The 21,808-nt window shown below is 32.7% G+C and overlaps 2 long non-coding RNA genes, 1 other non-coding gene and 2 pseudogenes across 5 annotated transcripts; 3 read left to right on the top strand and 2 right to left on the bottom strand.

Annotated features, from left to right (window-relative positions):
• Positions 1 to 342: 342 nt before the first annotated feature.
• LOC148573011 (receptor-like protein EIX2) lies at positions 343 to 3,279 on the bottom strand (annotated as a pseudogene). The gene is made up of 4 exons (XR_015905127.1): positions 2,984 to 3,279; positions 2,461 to 2,633; positions 1,464 to 1,518; positions 343 to 1,214 (listed from the first exon to the last, which is right to left on the bottom strand). The product of XR_015905127.1 is annotated as a receptor-like protein EIX2 (transcript).
• On the top strand, positions 2,997 to 6,428 carry LOC107626794 ((+)-neomenthol dehydrogenase-like; annotated as a pseudogene). Its single transcript, XR_015905350.1, has 5 exons — positions 2,997 to 3,193; positions 4,396 to 4,654; positions 5,106 to 5,180; positions 5,314 to 5,493; positions 6,064 to 6,428. The product of XR_015905350.1 is annotated as a (+)-neomenthol dehydrogenase-like (transcript).
• Positions 6,429 to 7,006: 578 nt separating this feature from the next.
• On the top strand, positions 7,007 to 8,505 carry LOC148573010 (uncharacterized). The gene is made up of 2 exons (XR_015905125.1): positions 7,007 to 7,589; positions 8,259 to 8,505. It is a non-coding gene; the product is annotated as an uncharacterized LOC148573010 (long non-coding RNA).
• A 3,742-nt stretch (positions 8,506 to 12,247) lies between these two features.
• On the top strand, positions 12,248 to 14,529 carry LOC107624843 (uncharacterized). The gene is made up of 4 exons (XR_001616980.3): positions 12,248 to 12,410; positions 12,502 to 12,556; positions 12,645 to 12,773; positions 14,243 to 14,529. It is a non-coding gene; the product is annotated as an uncharacterized LOC107624843 (long non-coding RNA).
• A 310-nt stretch (positions 14,530 to 14,839) lies between these two features.
• Positions 14,840 to 15,715, bottom strand: LOC107624836 (uncharacterized). Its single transcript, XR_002357056.2, has one exon. It is a non-coding gene; the product is annotated as an uncharacterized LOC107624836 (transcript).
• Between the last annotated feature and the right edge of the window lie 6,093 nt (positions 15,716 to 21,808).

Raw genomic sequence — 21,808 nt, 5'->3', positions numbered from 1 at the left:
ATGGAATTATATTTCTGCCCAAAGTTTTATGACTTGTATTCAATTGAAGTCTTAGCCACCAAATTGCTAACAGTTATTGCTGGTTCATACAGTTACATAATACCAGTCATTTCAATAGTTCAAGCTAAAAGATATGATTTATATACAGATCCTTATGAGGTTAATGTCATTTTTCTTTCTTTAGATGCTACCCATTGTGCTGATTTTGGCTTAAATGGTTGAGTTCTATTTTTTTTCTGTTAAAAAAAACTAAAATATTTTCTATAACTCAGAGATTCACTCAGACAAAGAGGGACTCAAAGTGCCTTGATCGTAAGTGCATCTTTCCAGATGGTACTTGGATTTTTCCAAATCTGACTCGCATTAAGTGTTATTATTATAGGGACAACAATACTAACTGGATTACATTTAAACAAGCTAAGCAGGACAAGTGCATATTATTTTTATTTCCACTATTACAAAACAAGAAATGAAAAGAAAACATTACAAACTCATCACATGTACACAAAGGAAAAACCAAGCACCAGAAAAACATCATAAAGTCACATACATGATTGAAGTTTGTACCACACATCATCGTCAAGGAAACGGTAATAGGCATACACCTCCATGATTTGAATATGAACAGTGGACCCACAAATCTCCAAAATCCCACTATAAATCCAAAAGCCACACTCACAAACAGCCACTTCACTCCATGATTCTTTCTCTCTTTTTCATTGTCACTAGCATCATCATCAGGAACTTTCCCGTCCATGGTACAGTTGAGCAGCAATGGTGGACCACATAGCTTGTTGCCGACGAAATCGGATGCTTCAAAGCTTTGCAACTGAGTGCCCGTTGGGATTTTGCCCTCCAAGTGATTGTAGGACAAGTCTAGCTTGTTCAGGAAGTTCAAGTTTGTGATGCTTTGAGGGATCTCCCCTGTGAGTTGGTTGCCAGAGAAATCAATGGATTCCAATGACTCCATATTGCCAATACTTTGTGACCACTTAACTCATTCTTGGACAAGTTCAAATAAATCAGAGCAAATAGGTTTGTGATTTTCATTGGTATTTCCCCCAACAATTTATTAGATGAAAGATCAATGTTTTTTACCAAGCCGAGAAGGTTGTTGTACTCAGCATCTTTTCCTTTCACCCATAGGATCATGCTTATAATATCACTTCCATACATCATGTCTTTCTGGATGGATGAACTTGCACTAGTTTTATCTATCATGGCACTCAAATGGTTCAAACAATTTGGTATAATAGACACATACAATAGGAATAATAGACACATCACTAACATCGAAACTTAGTTGGGTAATACTCTTTCTTCCATTTTTGTACTTCAACACTTTATTTTTTACCCAATCTCAAATTTCCATATTGCACCTAAACGGATCCTATATGCATCATCAACACACAAAATGTTATTTATACAATTCAATTAAACAGAGGATTTGACTCAAGAGTTACCTTCATCTTTTTCCAAAAGTTATAGCCGCCTGTAGATCTACCAAGCTTAGTCGAGCTTCATTAATAAAACAAAATTTTATCAAGTGTTACTAGCAATATATATTGGATAATTTTATACGCGATAAATAAAAAAGGGATATAACTATGGCCTCATTAGTAAAATAAGACCAATACATGAGTAATTCCTAATAATTCAACTCACCAAGTCAAAAATAAACATATGAATGAAATAAACAACATAGTTTAACAAAACAAAAAAAGTTAAATAAACCTATCTCTTACTTTTATAAAATTCAATAATTTTGATGTAATTAAATATTTTTGAAACAAAATCATTCTAAACCAAATTTATTAAGAACTTATTTAATTATATACTTTATCTATTAGAACATGTTATTCATTGGAACCTATATAAATTGTGAAATACCATCCTTCTTTTCCAGAACAAAAAATAAAGCATACTCAAAGTTGTTAGCTATTTTCATTTTTTTTAGTAGATAACATTCTCTCGGTGAAGGTTCTTTACTTGTAGAAAACAACAAATTAAATGCACACAAATTGAGGATTCACCCAAAATTCAAGGAATATGAACATAGAAATCCTATAGGTGTTGACAAAACAAAACAAAATCAATGTGCTAATGAATTGTAAGTTGAACAAGCATCAAAATATAGCCAAAAGTGCCTCATCCAAGAACAGTGTGCCTAACATTTTCGCAATTTAATCTTTATAGTAGATACAACACATAAATAAAATGCAAAACATTACATAGGCATTCAATCAAGCATGTGGTGTGCAATGCAGAAATTCAGCATAATAAAGCAATTTCCAGCGGAATTCAATCCATAATGGCCATAATCCAACACTTGCAACTTAACAAAGACCTACTAAACTAATCATAACCTATCTTAACCGCTTAAATCCACTAACAACATGCAAATTCTAACTAACTAACTAATTAAAGAAAATAGACTAGAAAGCAGAGCAAAGAGAGAACCTGAGGTGATGACTAGAGTTCTTGAAGCAGAGAAACGGGAAAAGAACCAAAGGAAGAGGCGAAACACCAAGAACCAAAGGACAAGGTGGCAGCGATGGCGATGGTGAAGAGGCAAAGGATGTTGGAATGCGAAAAGGAAAACATGGAGAAGAAGCCCTTCATGGACATACAAACTGAGACCAAGAGATTCAGGCAAACAACACTTGATTTGATTTTCATTTATAGCATTCAGCAACAATCGTTACAAATCAGTAACAAGTAATCCCTAATCACACTAAACCTGAAATCAATAAAGCTAAACAAATTTTTCAGTGATGATTTGATTTCTATTTTTAGCAGCAGCAAGAAAATTTCAACAAAAGCTTCAGGAATTAAAAAAAGAGCAACAGCACAAAATCAATTATTTGATTTTCCATTAACCCAGTCACAGTTTCACATTCAAAAATCAACAAGGTCACATTCAAAAATCAACAACAGGGCATAAAAGGAAGAGAAGAACCGAAGTGAAGGCAGTGCCGCTAACCTTCGACGACGACATGGACGGCGCCCGGCGAGACGACAGCGAGTGGCAACACAGCGGCGAGCTGCTCCAAGTTCGAGAGAATCCAGTGAGGACGGGGACAGGGGGAAGGAGGACGCCGAACTACGAGAGAGGAAGCAGAGGCGCCGACAGCACGGACGGCGGCGGCACCGCGGCAGAACAGTTGCAGGGAGAACTTAGGGTTTCGGTAGGGTGAGTTTGGAAGGTGCTATGGGTTCAGACTTCAGGTAATAGTGATATGATTCACGTATTGGGGAAGGAAATGGGCGGGTGTTACTTGTTAGGGGAAAGGGGTTGGTTTGGAAAGTGGACCAGATTATTTTTCACATCGATTTTTTATTGAACCGGTTAGACTGGTTAGTCTGGTCGAATTTTAGAATATTAAAATTGGTTTTAATTTGGTTAATTAAAAAATTTTTAAAAAATCGGTTCATTAAAAACGTCCAATAATATGATGCCACAGAGGCGTCTTTATAAAAAGTCATTTTCAGTAACTTTATGGGAGCATCCCCCAAAACTGAAACAAATTAATCAACTTAAAAACTCAAACCAAACTATGAGATAATACTTAATTTGATCTCTAAACTTACACGTGAGTTTTAATTTAGTCTCTGAAATTTTAATTTTCTCTATTTAGTCTTCAAATTTTATAAACGTGCCTCATATTAGTTTCTGAGATGATTTTTAGTTCAAAAACGATAATAGAGCGTTGAAATGAATAATCAAATGCCATACTGAAACCTGTAAAATGATGTAATTTTGGTTTTGGTATTTAAATAACTCAAAAAATGATGTCACATCACTTGTTTTGTTAGGTAAAGTTTCAATAAACACCACTTATGATATTGTTTTTAGGTTATTTGAGTGTCAAAACCAAAACGACATTATTTTACAGAGTCTAACTTGGCGTTCGTCTATCCATGACAGCATTCTATTAATGTCTATACATTGAAAATTATTTTAAGACTAACATGAGTCATGTTCACAAAATTTGGAGACTGAATAAAGGCAATTAAAATTTTAGGGCTAAATTAAAACTCATATACAAATTCAGGTCAAATTGAGTATTATCTCACCAAACTATACTCAAATTGAATGTTATCTCAGCAAACTTGTAAGACGGAAATCATGGCAAGTGGCATACATGCATGGAAACAGTGCTCATGAACTGAAGCCTTAACTTATCTTCGTTAGAAACCAACAAAGCCTCAAATTAAAGATGGAACAAGCGCCACAGAGGTAAAGTACACCACTATTTTTGCTTGAGACACTAGCATTTTCAATGCTCTTTTCTTTTATATACTTCATCCCACTTCAAACCCTATTTGATGTTAAACAGGATCTATTTCGTTTTCATTTTTGTTTTCAGTATTTTTTTTCTAAGAAAAATGAAGTTACATTATTTTCCAAATTTATGCAGTAGTGACTGGAGCAAACAAAGGAATTGGAATAGAAATAGTAAGGCAATTAGCTTCAAATGGAGTGAAGGTTGTGTTGACTTCAAGAGATGAGAAGAGAGGCCTTCATGCTTTGGAAACTCTCAAAGATCTCTCTCATCTTGTCCTCTTTCACCACCTTCATGTTGCTGATCCTGCTAGTGTGGATTCTCTTGCAAATTTCATCAAATCCGAATTTCGAAAACTCCACATTTTGGTAACTTGACAAATTAAATTCCATATATATATATCACTTTCTTTTTCTTTTTTTTTTTGTTTGCATGAAAGGGGATACAAAATGAATTATGTGAAAATAAAATTTTCATGTTTGCATCTGTCTATTCAGAAATAAGTTTTATTGACTTAGTCAACTATATATATATTTGGGATTTTCTCATTTATTTTCATGTTTGTTAGTTGCATGTTAAGGATTTTTTTTCCCTTACAATTCCACTAAAAAAATGTAATTGACTAATTTGTTCTGAATTAATAAATTAAACTTCTCGTATGAAGCTCTGCATGCTAAGAGGTTTAATTACTATCAAGTCATGTTTAGGGTTTATGTTATTAATTTTGGATACTAACCAGGAATGAGTTCATTGCCTTAATTAATAACCTTGACTTGGTAGATTAATATTATTCTTGAAGAAAAGAATTGCATTTTGTAGATCAACAATGCAGGGATTGGTGGACTTGTGATTAAGGACAATGATTTGGTCCCTCAAGTGTTATTGAAAAGCAGGGTAAGAATTTTACAGCCAGTTTGGCTCACTTTTTTTTATTTTTCAACATTTTCTATTTTAGAATTAAAAAAATATATACCAAACACAATCTTAGCTTTTAATCTAAGAATATTGAATTGGGTGAAATTTTTAGGAATTATCAGATGATGTAATAGAGAAAGCCGGAATCGTTCAAACATTCGAGCTAGCCGAAGAATGCTTGCAAATAAATTATTATGGTGTTAAAAGAACATCTGAAGCCCTTCTTCCTTTTCTCCAATTATCTGAATCACCAAGAATTGTGAATGTATCATCCTCCCTATGAAAGTTAAAGGTAGGATACTCTCTTTATTTGTTTGTGTTTTTTTAAGGTTTAATTATTCTAATAATCTCTATAATTTTACTAATTATGTGATTAGATTCTTTTAGTTTAAAAATTTGTGATTAGATCTTTATAGTAGATAAAAATTTATAATTAGATCTTTACGAATTATTATTTTTCAGGAAAAAAATGCACTAATGCTAAAATATTTGCTTTTAGAATATTCCATATTTATTCTACATCAAACACAAAATCAAATATTTAAAGTAAAATTATTTTTTTAAACAAAAATATAGTTAAAAAAGACTAAATGGAAAGTTTTTATCTAATATAGAGACTCAATAGTCAATACAAACTTTTAAACTATAAGGATCTAATTAAAATTTTGATGAAATTATGAAAACCAACAGAATAATTAAACTTTTATTTAAAAAAAATTAGTAGATCTTAGATTGCTTCACTAAATTTGGTTGTTGCTCTACTAATAGGCTTATTTTATTACTTTTTATTCTCCATTACTATTTTATGATTCTGTTTTGTAACTCTTATTATTATTGCTTTCCATGTCTAATAATAATTCAGTGTGTATCAAATGAATGGGCTAAAGGAATCTTGGGTGATGCTGAAAACCTTACAGAAGAGAGAGTTGATGAAGTGTTGAATGAATTTCTGAAAGATATCAAAGAAGGGTGTTTAGAAAGAAAAGGATCGCCTAAGGTTCTTGGTGCCTATATTATCTCAAAAGCTGCTATGAATGCATATACAAAATTGTTGCTAAAAAGTACCCTACTATATGCAATCTGTTCTATAGCAGCTAGTTGAATCGTTGAGACGAAATCATCTGGAAATGAATGTAAGTCATCATGGAAACTCAACAATTTGAGGAATAAGATGTTTTGGAGGTCCACTTGAAGTAGTCCAAAGTGAAGAATATGTAGAATTTTGAAGATCCTGTGTTTGAATATGTAGAATTTTCAAGATCATCTGCAAACATCTTCAGCTCGGGACAATGATAAACATCCATCTCTTTTAACTCAGGCCAATCTAGAATTTGCATCCCTGACCAAATGCACCTTAGAGCTGGCGATTCCCAAAGAGTCAAGGTGGTTAAGCAAGGGAACATCAAAAGCTCTTTATTATTGTCTTTCCCTGCAGTTAAGACTTCATATTTTCCAAAAATTTCCTCTAACTTGACACAGTTTCTCACATCTAATTTTTGTATCTTGTTTTTGAAAACTGATGCGGGAAACAAACTTGTCATGCATTTACATTCATTAACAATGACTTCTTTTAGAAATGGAAGCCTGAAACCACCTCTAGAAACTGACTTAGAAACTGTCATTATTCCATGCCTGAAACTAATCAATATTCCATCCTGTTGCTTAAAGTTGAAATCACTGAAAATAAATTGTTCATCACTTCAGTTGATATAACCAAGTGTAGAAATTATCCATCTTGTTATATAAAATAAATTATATATTTTAATTTATTACCAAATAAAATATAACAATACTAATTTTTATATCTCAGTATCTTATCTTATTCTTTTTTCAAAACTAAACGAAGTCTAAGGAGGCGTTTGATTTGTGTTTTTATTTTTATTTTTATTTTTAATATTTTTTATTTTTTAGATTTTGTAAAAAAAATAAAAATAATAAAATTTTATTTTCTATTTTTACCTTCTATTTTTATTTTTTAATAAATTTAAAAATAAAAAATAAAAAATTAAAATAAAAAATAAAAACACAAATCGAATACATTTTAAATATGTGGTTAGCCTTTTATTTGATGTTTAATGAAAATAAATGATGAGGACCAAGAGCGCTTTTTATTTAACACGAAAAATCGTTTTAAATCCTCATTTTAACATTGAACCTAAAACGACTCTTTGTACTAGGTTGAATCATCAACAACAACAATAGTGAACGAAAAATCTCACGAAACTTTTTGTCCTAGGTTTAATCATCAACGATAACATTGACTAAAAAAATCTCTCTACAAAGTTCTCTGTGCTAGTTTTCAAGCAGAACGAAAGACTAAAATGATGAAGCTCTCAGCGAAGCTCTCCGTGTATTTCTCAAAGGCAAAAACACGAAATATTATTGAAGGTAATTTGATTCTAAATCATACATTTCTGCTTTTATATAGTTGTAGCGTTGCTTATATAATTTAAGCCATGTTGATGAGGATTTTTGTATTGTCATTTGCAAATTCGGTATTATTTTTATTTATATTTAGTGTGTTTCGTGTCATAGGCTTAGATTTGGAGTCTTTATATAGTTATATTTTTTCTTATATGATTTAAGTTATGTTGATGAGTTTTTTGGTGTGATCATTTGCAAATTTCAAGTTTTATTATGAGTTAGATTGAGTGTTATTTATGTCATAGACTTGGATTTGGAGTCTTTATGTAGGTGTATTGTTTCTTATATAATTTAAGTCATGTTGATGAATTTTCTGATGCGATCATTTGTAAATTTCAGATTTTATTATGAGTTAGATTCAGTGTCATTCATATCACAGATTTGAATTTGGAGTGTTTCTTATATGATTTAGATTCAGTGTGATTCAACATATTTTACTGAGTTATTTAATCTTTGCTTATTAGCTACGACTGCAGCTTATATGTTATGAAATTATGGTTGGCGCTCATTGATCCTGCAAAAATAAAAGATGGAAATATATTTGAAAAAATTGGAAAAAAGTATGTATATTTAAACATAGTTGATTTTCTAATTCTAAATTAAAACGGATTAATAATTTTCTTTCAATTGCAGATTCAAGCTGACCATTTTAGAAAAAAATATGCTTCACGGGTTCTCTTTGACGAAACAAATAAATTGAAGGATAAAGCCATTGAAAAATCTGAAGCAATAAGACTATCAAAGCCATCTGCTATCCTTACAAGCCCTTTCTGTAAATTTTTATCAGGAAATATAAAATATGATGAACATTGTACTTCTGTTTTTGAATTTATGGATACTATTTTTTTATAAATGCATTAAAAATACTTCTCTTTTTAAATTTTATGATTACTATTTTTTTTATAAATATGTTGAAAAATAGCCATTTATAGATATTAGGAATTTCTACATTACTGTTTTGATAAAAAATGATGGATAATAAATTGTTTAATATGATGTAATACCAAAATTATACAACCGCAACACCAAAGTTCATTCTAATAAAAATAAAAAATTATTGATATTAAAACTCAAAATTATTTACCATAAAATAATAGTAGAAAACTAAAATTCACTATTCAACAAATATAATAACAGCTAAAATTCAGTAGTCATTCACACAATACAACATAGAAAGTAAATATCAATTTCATTATACTAAACAAATAACACTGAATGTCATTCAAATTAAAACAAAAAGTTCTATCTTATTATATTGAATCTCCGAATTGATAATTCATAATTTAACAAATTGTTCATCAACATCAAACTGAAATAATACAAAAAACTATTCAATAAATCACTATTATTAACTCAAGACAACAGCGACACTATTATTCATATTTGAAAACACCAAAATCTAATATACAAAATACCAAATCAGTAACACTGATCTTCACAAACCAATCCAAAACAAAAACAAACTTATCAAAATTCATCAATTTTAATCAAATTCAAATCCTTAATCATTAACACTGATTTTTATCAACACTAACTTCCTTAATCAAATTCATAACTACATTATTCTCTCAATCAAACCTCGTCGACTATATTCGATTGAAAAAATCTTCCAACTTACTGTGGTTCAACGTAGTCGAACTTGCATCATCGAACTCGTCCTGGTTCAATGCACTCGAACTTGCATCATACATTGTTTGTTCTCAATGTTTGATTTCAAAAACGAAACAATGACCGAAAACGATAATACAGAGAAGAACAAAAAAATTGAGAACGTAGGAAAAAAGAGCAAAAAAGACGCAACGAAATCATGAAGAAAACGTTAAAAAAGAAGTTAGTTAGGATTATTGGCGCATGGATGTTAATTAGGTTAAAATAACTTGGTTGTAGAGCTTTTTTATTATTATGTGTTTATATCAGATCTTTGTTTAATTATTAAATTTTGTCTAAATTTAAGATTAGATTGAATTAAATTTAATATCCGATAACAATTTATAATATCTTCACTATATCAAAAAATAAAAATAAAAACTCATTTTCTGTATTAGATAGTTATAAAACAACTAAAATTGAATTCATAGCTCAAATAACGTATTGAAGGCTGAACCATCGTAATTACACTATAAATTAACTAAAATAATTTCATGATATTAATAATTAATTAAATTAAAATATCAAGTCTTTAGTACTAGTTAGTTATAAAACATAATTAAAATTAAATTCATAGCTCAAATAATGTATTTTTGGAAGGGAATGTAGGCCAACATAAAAATAAAAAAGGTTAAATAATATACAAACTCCATAGCAATATGACAATATGGGAATTACAGGTTGTTTGCAACAGAAAGTTACTTTGTTTCAATGACTTCAATACACAACTTGCAGTGTTTGTTGCCATGCCATGCCATCCATCTCAATTCTAATTTTTGAACTTCATCCTAAGACATCAAAGCCCCTGAACCCAACATTTAGCAACTGTAACCACTACCATGTGCCAATGCAGAAAATTTTAGCCGATAATAATATGTGTTTGAAGAAAAAATTAATTCAGGGAAAACGAAAAGTTCTAACTAGGGGTAAAAGATTCCCATACCTAATGTCCACGAACTTATGAAATACCAACTGACATAAATAGTTATCCTAAATAGTTATTTACAAACAAACCCGTGATTGATATCACCCACGGCCAATATTGCTGGTGAAATAAAATAAGCCTTAAGAACTGCTCCAAATTATTGGCTACTTCTCTGTAAGTATCAAATATTGTTCCAAGTATTATTTAGCCAAGCGGGGTGCAACTTTTGGAATGGCTCATGTCTCAGTGTGAACACTGAAGTGAACAAAGAGGTCACTTGCTGAAGTTGAAATTCTTCATTTGTTTGCAGCATGGCACTCTTTCATCCTATACAAGGTCCAACAGAGGGACATCTGAAAACTATACTCAGACCAGTAAAACCAGCTGCACTTCAGATCAGCTGTAACAACCCTGCACGAGAAAATAAACAAAGCAAAGTACTTGTAAGATTAAAATAAAGCCATTGTGAATGAATACTTGTAAGACAAGAAGAGATGTTGGCCCTGTAAGTAAGTTGAATACACAAAATGCTTTTGTCTGTAATTTTGAACTTCTGAGGATCGTTTCTGGCAATACAAAGTTTCCTCAATCCTCCTAATTACTATACTCAGACTGGCACCACTTTTCAACACTTTAATGGCAGCTCGGTGCGCAGCTCTGTGCCACTTGAGCAAATTATAAGATTGTAAAACCGACCATCTTGCTTGATTAGACATCTTCTCGAGGCAAGAACGTTAAGGCTAAAATTTCAGTATCACGTATGAACATATACCATCAGAACAGGGGCATCGATTGTGCACTGTGGAGATACCTCAGCTAAAGATAATGGGGGCTCTAAAAGAAGACATGTTTCTGAATAGGTTTTTGTCATTTTCTCTCCCCTCTGCCTCACCATAAACAAGAGCTTCAGCTGCAATGCCTGCAAAAAGCACCATGCAGTACCTAAAGCACGAGTTACATACTACATTAGTAACACATGAATGCTCAGTGAAAAAGAGAAACTCTAAAAAATAGAAAATGTGCATAACGGGAAAGGATTAGCTTAAAAGGTTCCAGACAATCAAATTTTTCTGCTTAGTATCTTGTCAAAGCGAAGCCAGTTCTGGAGAAGGGCAATTTGTACTTCGACACACCAAATTGACCAGAACTGGAATCATAAGAGTGAACATTTTAGCAACTGTGTGTATGCCTGTAACATACATAACAGGTTGATAACTAAATCCAGATTTACCAACAAAATCAACTTAACTTTCTTATTAATGTTTGAGGACCAAAAATGCTCTTTGACTCCAAAAATCAGTCACTATATATTTGTGTATATTTACATGCGTTCTCCGGTTTTGTCGATGGATATTACATGTTCACTGGTTTTGTATTTGCAATAGGATTCAATGCCACGTGTCACACAATGAACCTACACACTTGTCAAGCAATGAACCTGTAATTAAAAGATTTTATTACATGTTTACTGGTTTGTATATTGATTAGCATGATATTCTTGTTAATAATAAAATATTATGTATTTATTACCTTAATTGTTTTCACCTATAAATAAGTTATGCTATGTATCATATACTTATCACCACAGTACACAGAAACCTTTTTTTTTATTTTCCAATCTTTCCTCCTGGTTCCAAATAGTTTGTTTGCTTAATTATTTCTTCTTAGTTACCACCCGTTGTTCTTTTTCTCTTCTTTCTGCAATTGCCACCCTCCTAATATGAGTTTGATTTTGGAATAAGATAATTGAGGATAAAATTAAGAAAATAATTACAAATTATAAGTGAAAATTGTAAACCCTAGTTAAATTAGTAAATAATTAGTCAATAAATTAGTTTTTAATAAGGAGGATTAGAAATGTAAATATTATATTAAATTAGGATAGAGCTCGTCGAAACGAGAATTTTGACACCAATTTCGAAAAAAATCGGTCCAAAATTAGACCGAACGGGTCGAACCGGTTGAACCGGGCCCAAACCGGGCCCGTGAGCCCAACCGGCCCAGCATTTAATGAATCCAAGCCTCTTTTCTTCCCCATTCAGCAGAGGCAGCGTGAAACACATTTAGGGGAAGAGAGAAACGAAGAACGTTTCCAACCCTTACGGTAAATTCAATTTGCCGTAACTCCTCCGTCCGAGCTCCGATCGCCGCACCGTTTGTGGCCACGCGTCCACCGTGTTGAGCTCTACATTTCTACTGGAACAATTTCATAGGTAAATCATTCTTTTATTCTCAGCCTCTTCTTCCCCAATTTTTGGGAAATTAAGTGGAGGTATTAAATTTCTTTACTCTTTGATGTTTTAGGATCCAATTAGCTTGAGAAAAACGTTCACTCTTGCTTATGTGAAGTTTGGGTAAGGTGAGAAAATCATAATTCCATTTTAATTTCATTTAATTTGAGCTTTGAGTATTAAATTGGGTATATATGTGTTATAAATGTGTATTAGGTTGTAAATAAATAATTGGAGCTTGAAATTGTGAATACTGGAGCTTGGAGGAAGTGGATTAGTTGAGGTTTTGAGGGCTGTGTTCTTTTAGGAAAATTGTCTTGGAATAATTCTTGGGAATTGGCTAAGGTATGGTTTAGGTTTCTTACATTTAATATATAATGTTCTGTGAAAACTTAGACTAGATGACTATTGGATAAGTTGGAATGCAGGTGTATGTTTAATGTTTAGTAATTTGTCGATGAATATATTTGGTTGAAGTTTATTTAGTTTTTAATTTTGGATGGTGAATGTTGTTATGTTAATTTGGAGAGAATTATGGTTGAATGTTATTGTTGATGAACATGGTTAGTTTGGTGCTTGTTGATTAATTAACGATTCGATGAATTATTGATTTGAGGTATTTTGTGTTAAAAGCCTAGGATTTGTGAACTATGACTCTTAGTTGAATTTTGGTTGTTGGATTTGAATATTGTATGAGTTTAATTGTTGATCTGAGGTAGATTTTTTGTGGAGATTGTTATGATAATGAGGAAGGAAATGTTGAATTGAAAAGAATACAGGTTTGGACCCGAACAGGGTGGCAAAGTCCGAGTTTTAGAGGAGATGCTGCCGAAATTTTATAAAAATTAGAGATTAGAGATTTTGTTTATATGATTATTTAAAAAGATTTAGATTCAAAGGTTACATGGTTTGATTTAGAGTTATTAAGAAAATGAGCATGTTTTAAGTTTGATTCATTTAGAAAAGAATGAATTATGTTTTGAATTGGAACTATTGATGGACGGAATGAGAGGTGTGATAATGAAGGATAAGGATTGAATATGATTGATGTATGATGATGAATGAAATGCGATTGAGAATGATGTTGATGTTGATGAATTATAATTGAATTATTTATATGGCTTATGAATTTGAATAATCTGAGATACGAGATTCCCTGGATTAAGTGCCGTGGCTTGCCACCACGTGTACCAGGTTGAAAACTCGATACTCTGTTGACCTTACGACGTAAGTGTGACCGGGCACTATATAAATTCCCGGGAATGTTACCCCCATTGAGCAATATTGATTATTTGAGAAAAATCTATGCATAGACTCTTGGGGATGCACGTCGGGGGACAGTCTAAGGACAATTCAGACTTGTCGGGTTGGCTGGATAACTGACAGATGAGCCTCATCAGCCATAGGACAGGCATGCATCATATGCATATTACTTGAATTACTTGCTTGTGCTCTAATTGGGTGTGCCTATTTGTATTTGCCATGCTAAATGTGTATTTGTTACCTGCAGTAGTTGTAACATTCTTGTGTTTGCCTTTGTCTGTTTATTTGTCTGTGAAAATGCATGATGGAATTGGAGGTATGGAGGAATGGCAGTATAGGACTTAGATTTAAGGTTAAGTTAAGTTAGGATTAAATATTTTTAGGAAACCACCTTTTATGGCTTCTGTTTAATACTTTAAGCTCTACAATCTGAGTGTCGGCGTTCTAGGATTGCCTCTGGCATTCTCAGGACCTTATATATTATGTGTGTGGCACCTTTACCATACTGAGAACCTCCGGTTCTCATTCCATACTATGTTGTTGATTTTCAGATGCAGGTCGGGAGCCATCTCGTTAGTCGTCTGGACTCATAAAGCGGAGGGGTTACTGGATAGTGTTGTTGTATAGTTTTGCTGTACAGTGATGTATATATATGTACTTAGCTTTCTCTCCGCATAACTTGTCCTTTTTGATCCTCTTAGAGGTTTATGGAGAGGCAGGATTGTGTGTATGTACTTTTGGGTTTTGGATATGTATGTATATATGTGTAAATATTCTCCGGCCAGTCTTGACTTCGCAGGCTGAGTTAGGAGCTTGTTATTTTGTATCTTTGGCACTCTATTCCTACTTCTGTTATCTTATGTTTGACAGTTACGGTTTTCTTAGCATGCAAGTTAACTCGTTCCTTGAGCGTTGCGCTTTTATCTCGCGATTTTTATTTCCCCTATTCTTCAAGGCTCCTAGCATATTATAACTCTTCTGCTATTATATGTACTCATTTTATTTTAGAGGTCGTAATACCACATCACCTCTGTTTTACGACTTAAGCGTAAAGTTTTGTGTGGTAGGGTGTTACAAAAATTGAGTGGGAAAAAACAATAGAATGAGAAGAAAATTAAAAGAGTAAGAAAATTTTACCTCATTTTCAATTATGATTTTCGTGTCTGTTCATTTGTGACATTTTCATTGGAATCTAACTCCCACCAATAACCTCCATCATCCTTATAGTCACCATCAAACATCATCACAAACACCTTCAATATTATCATCTTCTGATTCTTCAATAACCACATCAGCCGGATCATATTTCCTTTTATCCACCTCTGGGTTGTATTTCCACTCTAACCTTTTCAAAATATCACATCCTTCCAGTTCTCAACAACCGATATAGCCTCCTTTCTAGCATTCCCCATTAGGATTTCCTCCCAAGAAAAGGAGGTATCAGCAATCCTCTTCAATACACCATCGCTAGTATCCCCGATGACAATTGTCTTTAGACATCGTAGCTTCGCTTCCCTTATTACATTAGCGAAATCATAATCATCCGACACAAGTACTATGCATTCAACCCACCTATGATCCATCATATCCACCATGTGACTTTCCAATGCATGATCTGCAGCTTGTGGCTTATCCAACACGGACTGAACCCAAAATCCTGCGCGTTTCAACTCATCCGCCAAACCATACCCCACCCTTGGAGTAAGAATATCCCTTGCAGCCTTCTTATACTTCTCCATCTTCATCGAATACTTTGCCACCAACTTCACCCTTCGGTTCCCCCTTGCCGATGCTATATGGTTCACCCTTTTCATTTGCTCGCTCTCGTATAGCTGCTTGAAATGGTTAACAAGCTTCTCATTAGTGTAAAACTTTCTCCCACAAACCCTGCAAACGTGAGGGTCATTCCGCTTGATGATGCCCTTGCTCCCCAATCGATTATACAACTCCTTCTCTTTCCTCCTCTGCCGGACAGCGTGTGGGACACTGGTGAAAGTGTGGCTATTTGCATAAGCTACCATATGCCTAACGAAGATGCAACAATTCTAACAATCAAATTTGCGTTCCCAAATTCAATTAGCAAGCAAGAAATTGCAAAATCAGCAACAGTACGAAGTTGATATAAGCAAACATGATTATATGAAACAAGAGGCGGTGGTAATTAATCCAGTTTCTCACCTTGCGGAAGCACCAGATGCAGAAAAGAGAACCAAAAGAACTCGTCTTTTTCTTAAAGAAGTCTTTTTGATAATATTTATTTATTTATTTATTAGCAATAAATAATTAATAAATAATTTTTTAATATATATTTTAATATTTATTATAAAGAATCCTAAAACATTAGTACTATGTCCAAACACTTCTATATACTAACTAATAACCGTTTGTTTGAATATTTTCAATGATATAAAATTAAATTAAATTTTATTAAAAATTGAATTTCAATTTAGAATTGAATTTTATTGTTTATTCTGGTGCGTTGTAAAGGTCGTCCTCAACTTAAAGGGAATCGACCTTTTCGGGTCGATTTGTTGCTGCTTGTGCTACTCATCCTGGGTATAGGGATATTGTGAATCAGTCATGGTGGTCTGGTAATAGAGGGATTCATGGCAAGCTTTTGAAAGTACAGAAGAATTCACTAGAGTTTAACTCGAAAGTATTTGGTAACATTTTTGTTAAGAAATGTGAATTAGAGCAGCAGATTAATTATTTACAAAAGCGTTTGGAAGTGGTGGATAGTATTTATTTGCGTCAGAAAGAACAACAGTTACTTGATGATTATAATAATACTCTAGTGCAAGAAGAGCTCCTATGGTTCCAAAAGTCCAGAGAGCAGTGAGTAAAGTTCGGGGATAGGAATACAAGATTATTTCATATTCAAACTCTTGCGCGAAGGAAAAATAATAAGATTCATGGCCTTTTTCTCAAGGATGGAGTGTGGGAAACTGATCCAGAGGTTCTGAGTCAAGAAGCAGAGTCTTAATATAAAAGCTTATTCTGTCATTTGGATGATGTTGATTTGGGTTGCCTTGGTGATGTGCCTCTTCCTTCTCTGAATGAGGAAGCTTGCAATAATCTTACGGCACCAGTTACTATGGAGGAAGTCAGAACAGCTATTTTTCACATGAACTCTTTTAAAGCTCCGGGTCCTGATGGGTTTCAAGCTTTCTTCTTCAAAGAATATTGGGAGATCATTGGTCTTGATGTTTGGAAGATGGTTAAGCAGGCATTCTCCGGTGTTACTCCTGATCCGAGAATGTTGGAGACTTTACTGGTTCTTATTCCAAAAGTTGAATCACCGGTATCTATGAAAGATTTCAGGCCGATTAGTCTCTGCAATGTAGTTTACAAGATCATCACAAAGGTCCTTGTTAATAGCCTTCGTCCTCATCTTGCGGAGATTGTTGGCCCGCTTCAAGGAGAATTTATTTCGAGACGAGGAACTCCTGACAACATCATTATTGCTCAAGAAGTTCTCCACTTTATGAAGAAGACTAAATCAAAGAAAGGCACACTGGCCTTTAAGATTGATCTGGAGAAAACTTATGATAGAGTTGACTGGAGGTTTTTAGCTCATACCCTTAAGAGTTTTGATTTTCCTATTCCTACAATTAATTTGATTATAAATTGTGTCACTGCTTCTTCCTTATCTATTCTTTGGAATAGAAATCGTCTGAATGACTTTACTCCTAGTCGAGGTCTTAGACAAGGAGACCATATGTCACCCTATCTTTTTGTGTTGTGTATGGAGCGATTGGCATGCTTTATTAGTCATCAGGTTGATTTGGGCTTGTGGGAGCCGGTTGCTATTTCTAGAGGGGGACCAAGAATATCCCACTTAATGTTTGCGGATGACTTGCTTCTATTCTGTAAAGCTACAAAGAGACAAGTGCAAAATGTGATGTTGGTTTTAGAGACTTTTTGCAAAGCATCTGGGATGAAGATTAATGTGGAGAAGTCTAAAGCGCTTTGCTCTAAGAATGTCTCTGTAACAAGGAAAGAGGTTTTTACTGGGGTATCCTCTATCAGATTTGTCCAGGACTTGGGCAGGTATCTTGGAGTTACCTTTAGCCATTCTAGGGTGACTCGTTCAGCTTTCAATGGTGTCCTGGATAAGATTCGGAGTAGGCTAGCAAGCTGGAAAGAAAATTTACTCAATCGGGCTGGTAGACTCTGCTTGGTTAATTCTGTTGTAGCCGCTATTCTCACGTACCAGATGCATGTCTCTATTTTTTCCAAAGAAATCATTACTAAATTGGAGTCTATGATGAGGAATTTTCTTTGGAAAGGACAAGTTTATGGAAGATGATTGAATCTTGTTAGTTGGAAGGTACTGGTTACTCCAAAAAAATATGGAGGTTTGGGAATTAGAGATCCTTATTGTGTAAATATTGCTCTTCTTGGGAAGCTAGTTTGGACTTTTTTCCAGCAGCCAAACAAGCTATGGGTCCAGTTGTTGGATGCCAAATACCGATCATCTATATATGACTGTTTTAGTTATTCTAAGAACAAGGACTCTCCCATTTGGAGGTGTCTTTGCAAGACTTGGAAAGTGTTAAAGGATGGGTTTGCTTGGTGTATTGGAGATTTGAACCAGAATTTTTGGTTTTCTAGCTGGAGGAGAGAAGGACGGTTATCTAATGAGATGGATTATGTTCACATTTCTGATTCGAATCTCCGGATACAGGATATTTGGTCGCTTGGTAGGTGGCATTTGGATACTCTTTATTCTCCTTTATCTCAAAATCTGAAAGGTAATATTCTTTCTTACAATCCAGATGAACAAGCAGGTCCGGAAGTGGGTTGGTATTGGTGTGGGTCTGCTGCCAAAGTCTATGACTCACGCAATGGTTACTTGTGGTTGTGTAAGCAGCTATTTGGTTGGGAGGAGCAGGAGAATTGGCTTTGGCTTTGGCGTCAGCTTGTTCCAAAAAAACATAAGTTTTTGGCTTGGTTGTGTCTTAAGGAGGCTCTTCCTACTGCAAGTTTTCGCTTTAGAAGAGGGATGTCGTCATCGGATAGGTGTCCAAGATGTCTTTCTAGCCAGGAATCGGTTTTACATTGTATTCGAGATTGTCCAAAAGCTCAGCTTGTTTGGCATAGGTTGGATATTTCTTGTCATCCTTTGGATTTGAAGAACTGGTTCTTGTATCATAGCAGAGAGCATCCGTTCAAGTTCTTTTCGGGACTTTGGTGGATATGGAGAGCAAGGAATAATGACATCTTTAATCCTCACGAAACTTGGCATTCGGAAAAAGTGATTTGTCTGGCATTAACTTCAGAAAAGGAGCTTAGGAATATTTTTGAATTACAACGTATGTCCCTTCCCTCTACTCTAAATGGTTTTTGGAATCCCCTATCCATTGGTACTTTTAAGATTAATTGTGATGCTAGTTATTTTGGTTCGGGTGATAGTGTTGGTTTTGCTTGTGTTATTAGAGATTGTAATGGGAGTTGGCAAAGGGGGTGTTTGGGAATGATTGAGAGTAATAGTATTCTTCAAGGAGAATTGTTTGCCATTTGGAGAGGATATCTCTTAGCTTGGGATGTGGGTCAACGAGATGTTATTTGTAAGACGGATTGTGTGGAAGCATTTAATCTTGTTACTCAAGATGGTTTTGGGTTTATTGATCCACTGGTACTCAAAATAAGAGATATCATGCATTGGAATTGGCGTGTTGACTTTCGTTTGATTATGAGAGATGCAAACACGGTGGCAGATACTATGGCAAAGATGGCGATCAAGTTACAACTTTCACATGTGGAGCTTCTTTCACCTTGGGAGGAGTTTAAGAGTAATTTTAAACGGGACTGTCCCTCTATTTAAACAGGTCCTTGTTTTGTTTGTTTTGTTTTTCTTTGTTTAGTTTATTTCAGTCACAAAAAAAAAATATAAAATTAAAATTAAATTTCAATATTTAAAATATTTATCAAATAGATTAAAATTTTATAATAAACATCTTCGTCCTTTATTAATATAATATTATATTTACATAATAAATATATTCATTTATTTATTAAATTATATAAAATAATTAAAAAATTATTTTTTAATTAAATTTTGTTTATCTCTTTTAAAAAAAAATAAAAGATATTATTTTTCATCTTTATAAGATACGTAGAATACTGAAATCAGAGTCCATAATTAGTAAAGGCATTTACACAAAAATAAACTAAATTATTTATTAACAACTCACAAATATTTTAAATCAAAATTAAAAAAATAAACTCGTGCAATATCAGTATTTATTTATCAAAATAAAAAACACAAAAATATCACTCAAAGTCTACTTTAAAAATTACAAAAACTTTGTGAAACTATTAGACATGAAACTACCTAACTTGGTACGCAATCATCCTAAGCGCAAGTCTTTTGGACATCCAAAAAAAAATTAATAAAAATAGAATTTTCAACAAATTCCGTAACAGCTTCAAAAAAATTATTATTTTTATACATCCAAGTTACGAATTGTTTCAAATAGTTTAAAAGTTTGCCAAATATAAAACTTTGTAGTGATAATAGTTTGTGCAATTTTTTTATTGCTGCAGAAACTTCTTTAAGTTCTAATGAAATTTTATCACTTGCTTTTCGTTTTTTATTTTTGGAAGACGAAGTATCAGTAACAATTTTTATCACTTATTTTTTGTTTTTTATTTTTGAAAGACGAAATATCAATAACAGATGGAGTGACACATAAAACCTGTGTAGTTGGAGTTGCTTGAACACTTTCATTTTCATATTCAAAAGTATTAAAACTCTCCAAATGATTTACATTATTTACTTGCATCTCATCAATATCATTAATATTGATGTTCTTCTATGACCATTTTCGTAATCTTTCTTTAGCAATTTCACTTCAATATCTAGTTACTATATCTCTCTCATATATCTCTCTAAGAATATTCAAGTGTAAAGAGGTTTTTTTTTAATCTGTTTCGGTTTAGGAGTAGATTGAAAACAAAAAAAAAAATTATAACTTAGTATATATTTAGAACATATACGTATAAATGCTAACAAAAAATTAATATTAAATAGAAGTGTCATATATATTTTTATTAAAGATTTTCATATTTCTAAAGTAACCTCAATTGTCTTAACAGTTTCATTCCATCCTATTCTATTTTTGGATACTAACTAGAATGAGACTCGCGCGATGCGCGGACAATAAATTAATGATAGTATATAATAAATATTAAAAATGGCTATGTTTTGTAGAATTAAATTAAATGTGTAAATTAAAGTTAAATATAAAAGGTGTTTTGTTTAAAATAATTTGTAGTACAAAAGATTTGAATGTTAGAATTGTACAAAATGACATTTTTATTTGGTGGTTTGATTTTTGCATTTGTTTTGGTCGATAAATTTAGTCTCCTTATGTGGCGCTAGTCGTCCTTTTTCTTTCGTAGATTCTTGTGAAGGCATGTTCTTTATGAATTGTTGAGTTGTATGCACTTTCTATCGTGTTATTTGTTCCATCTTTGCATGTATGTTCTTCTTATATAGATGTGTATTGAATTTGTATGGTTTTGTTTTTTCTTAATCTCTTGATGTGCATGCAGTTTTCTAATAGCATCTACAATAAAAAGAACAAAAATGTGTAGAATTTTTTTTATTAAATAAGTTATTTTTAATAAGGATAATTGAAATAGTATAAAGTGAAATTACCTGTTAATATTTTTCTTTGACCCACTCTATTAGACAATGTCTCAAGTATTGCAAATTCAAAATAGTATTGGTAAATGTTCAATTTAAAAATACAAAAAATATGTTTGTTTTGTACCTTTTCTTCTAATATAATCATTTCTAAGCAAAGAAACTCTTCTTTATTTGTGCGAAAATAAATTTCTTGTGCTAAATTTGATGTTATTTGAAGAAATAGTGATAAGAGACTTATATAAGTAGTTCAAATAATATGAAATTTGAATATTTGTAACATTAAATTTATTATGATCAATAGATTATTATGACATTTGTAATATTGTTTATTACATTTAATGAGTTATTTATAAAAATTAATAAATTAATTATTGGGGTTATAAATTTATTGTAATGTTTATAACGGTAAAATACAATAAATATAGGGATATTAATTCGTGTAGGTTACAAATTTGGTTAG

The sequence above is a fragment of the Arachis ipaensis genome, chromosome B2 (genome assembly GCF_059453495.1).
Source record: "Arachis ipaensis isolate K30076 ecotype BB chromosome B2, ASM5945349v1, whole genome shotgun sequence".
Classification (NCBI taxonomy): domain Eukaryota; kingdom Viridiplantae; phylum Streptophyta; class Magnoliopsida; order Fabales; family Fabaceae; genus Arachis; species Arachis ipaensis.
Note: the sequence above shows the minus strand (reverse complement) of the source record. Positions and strands in the feature narration are given on the sequence as shown.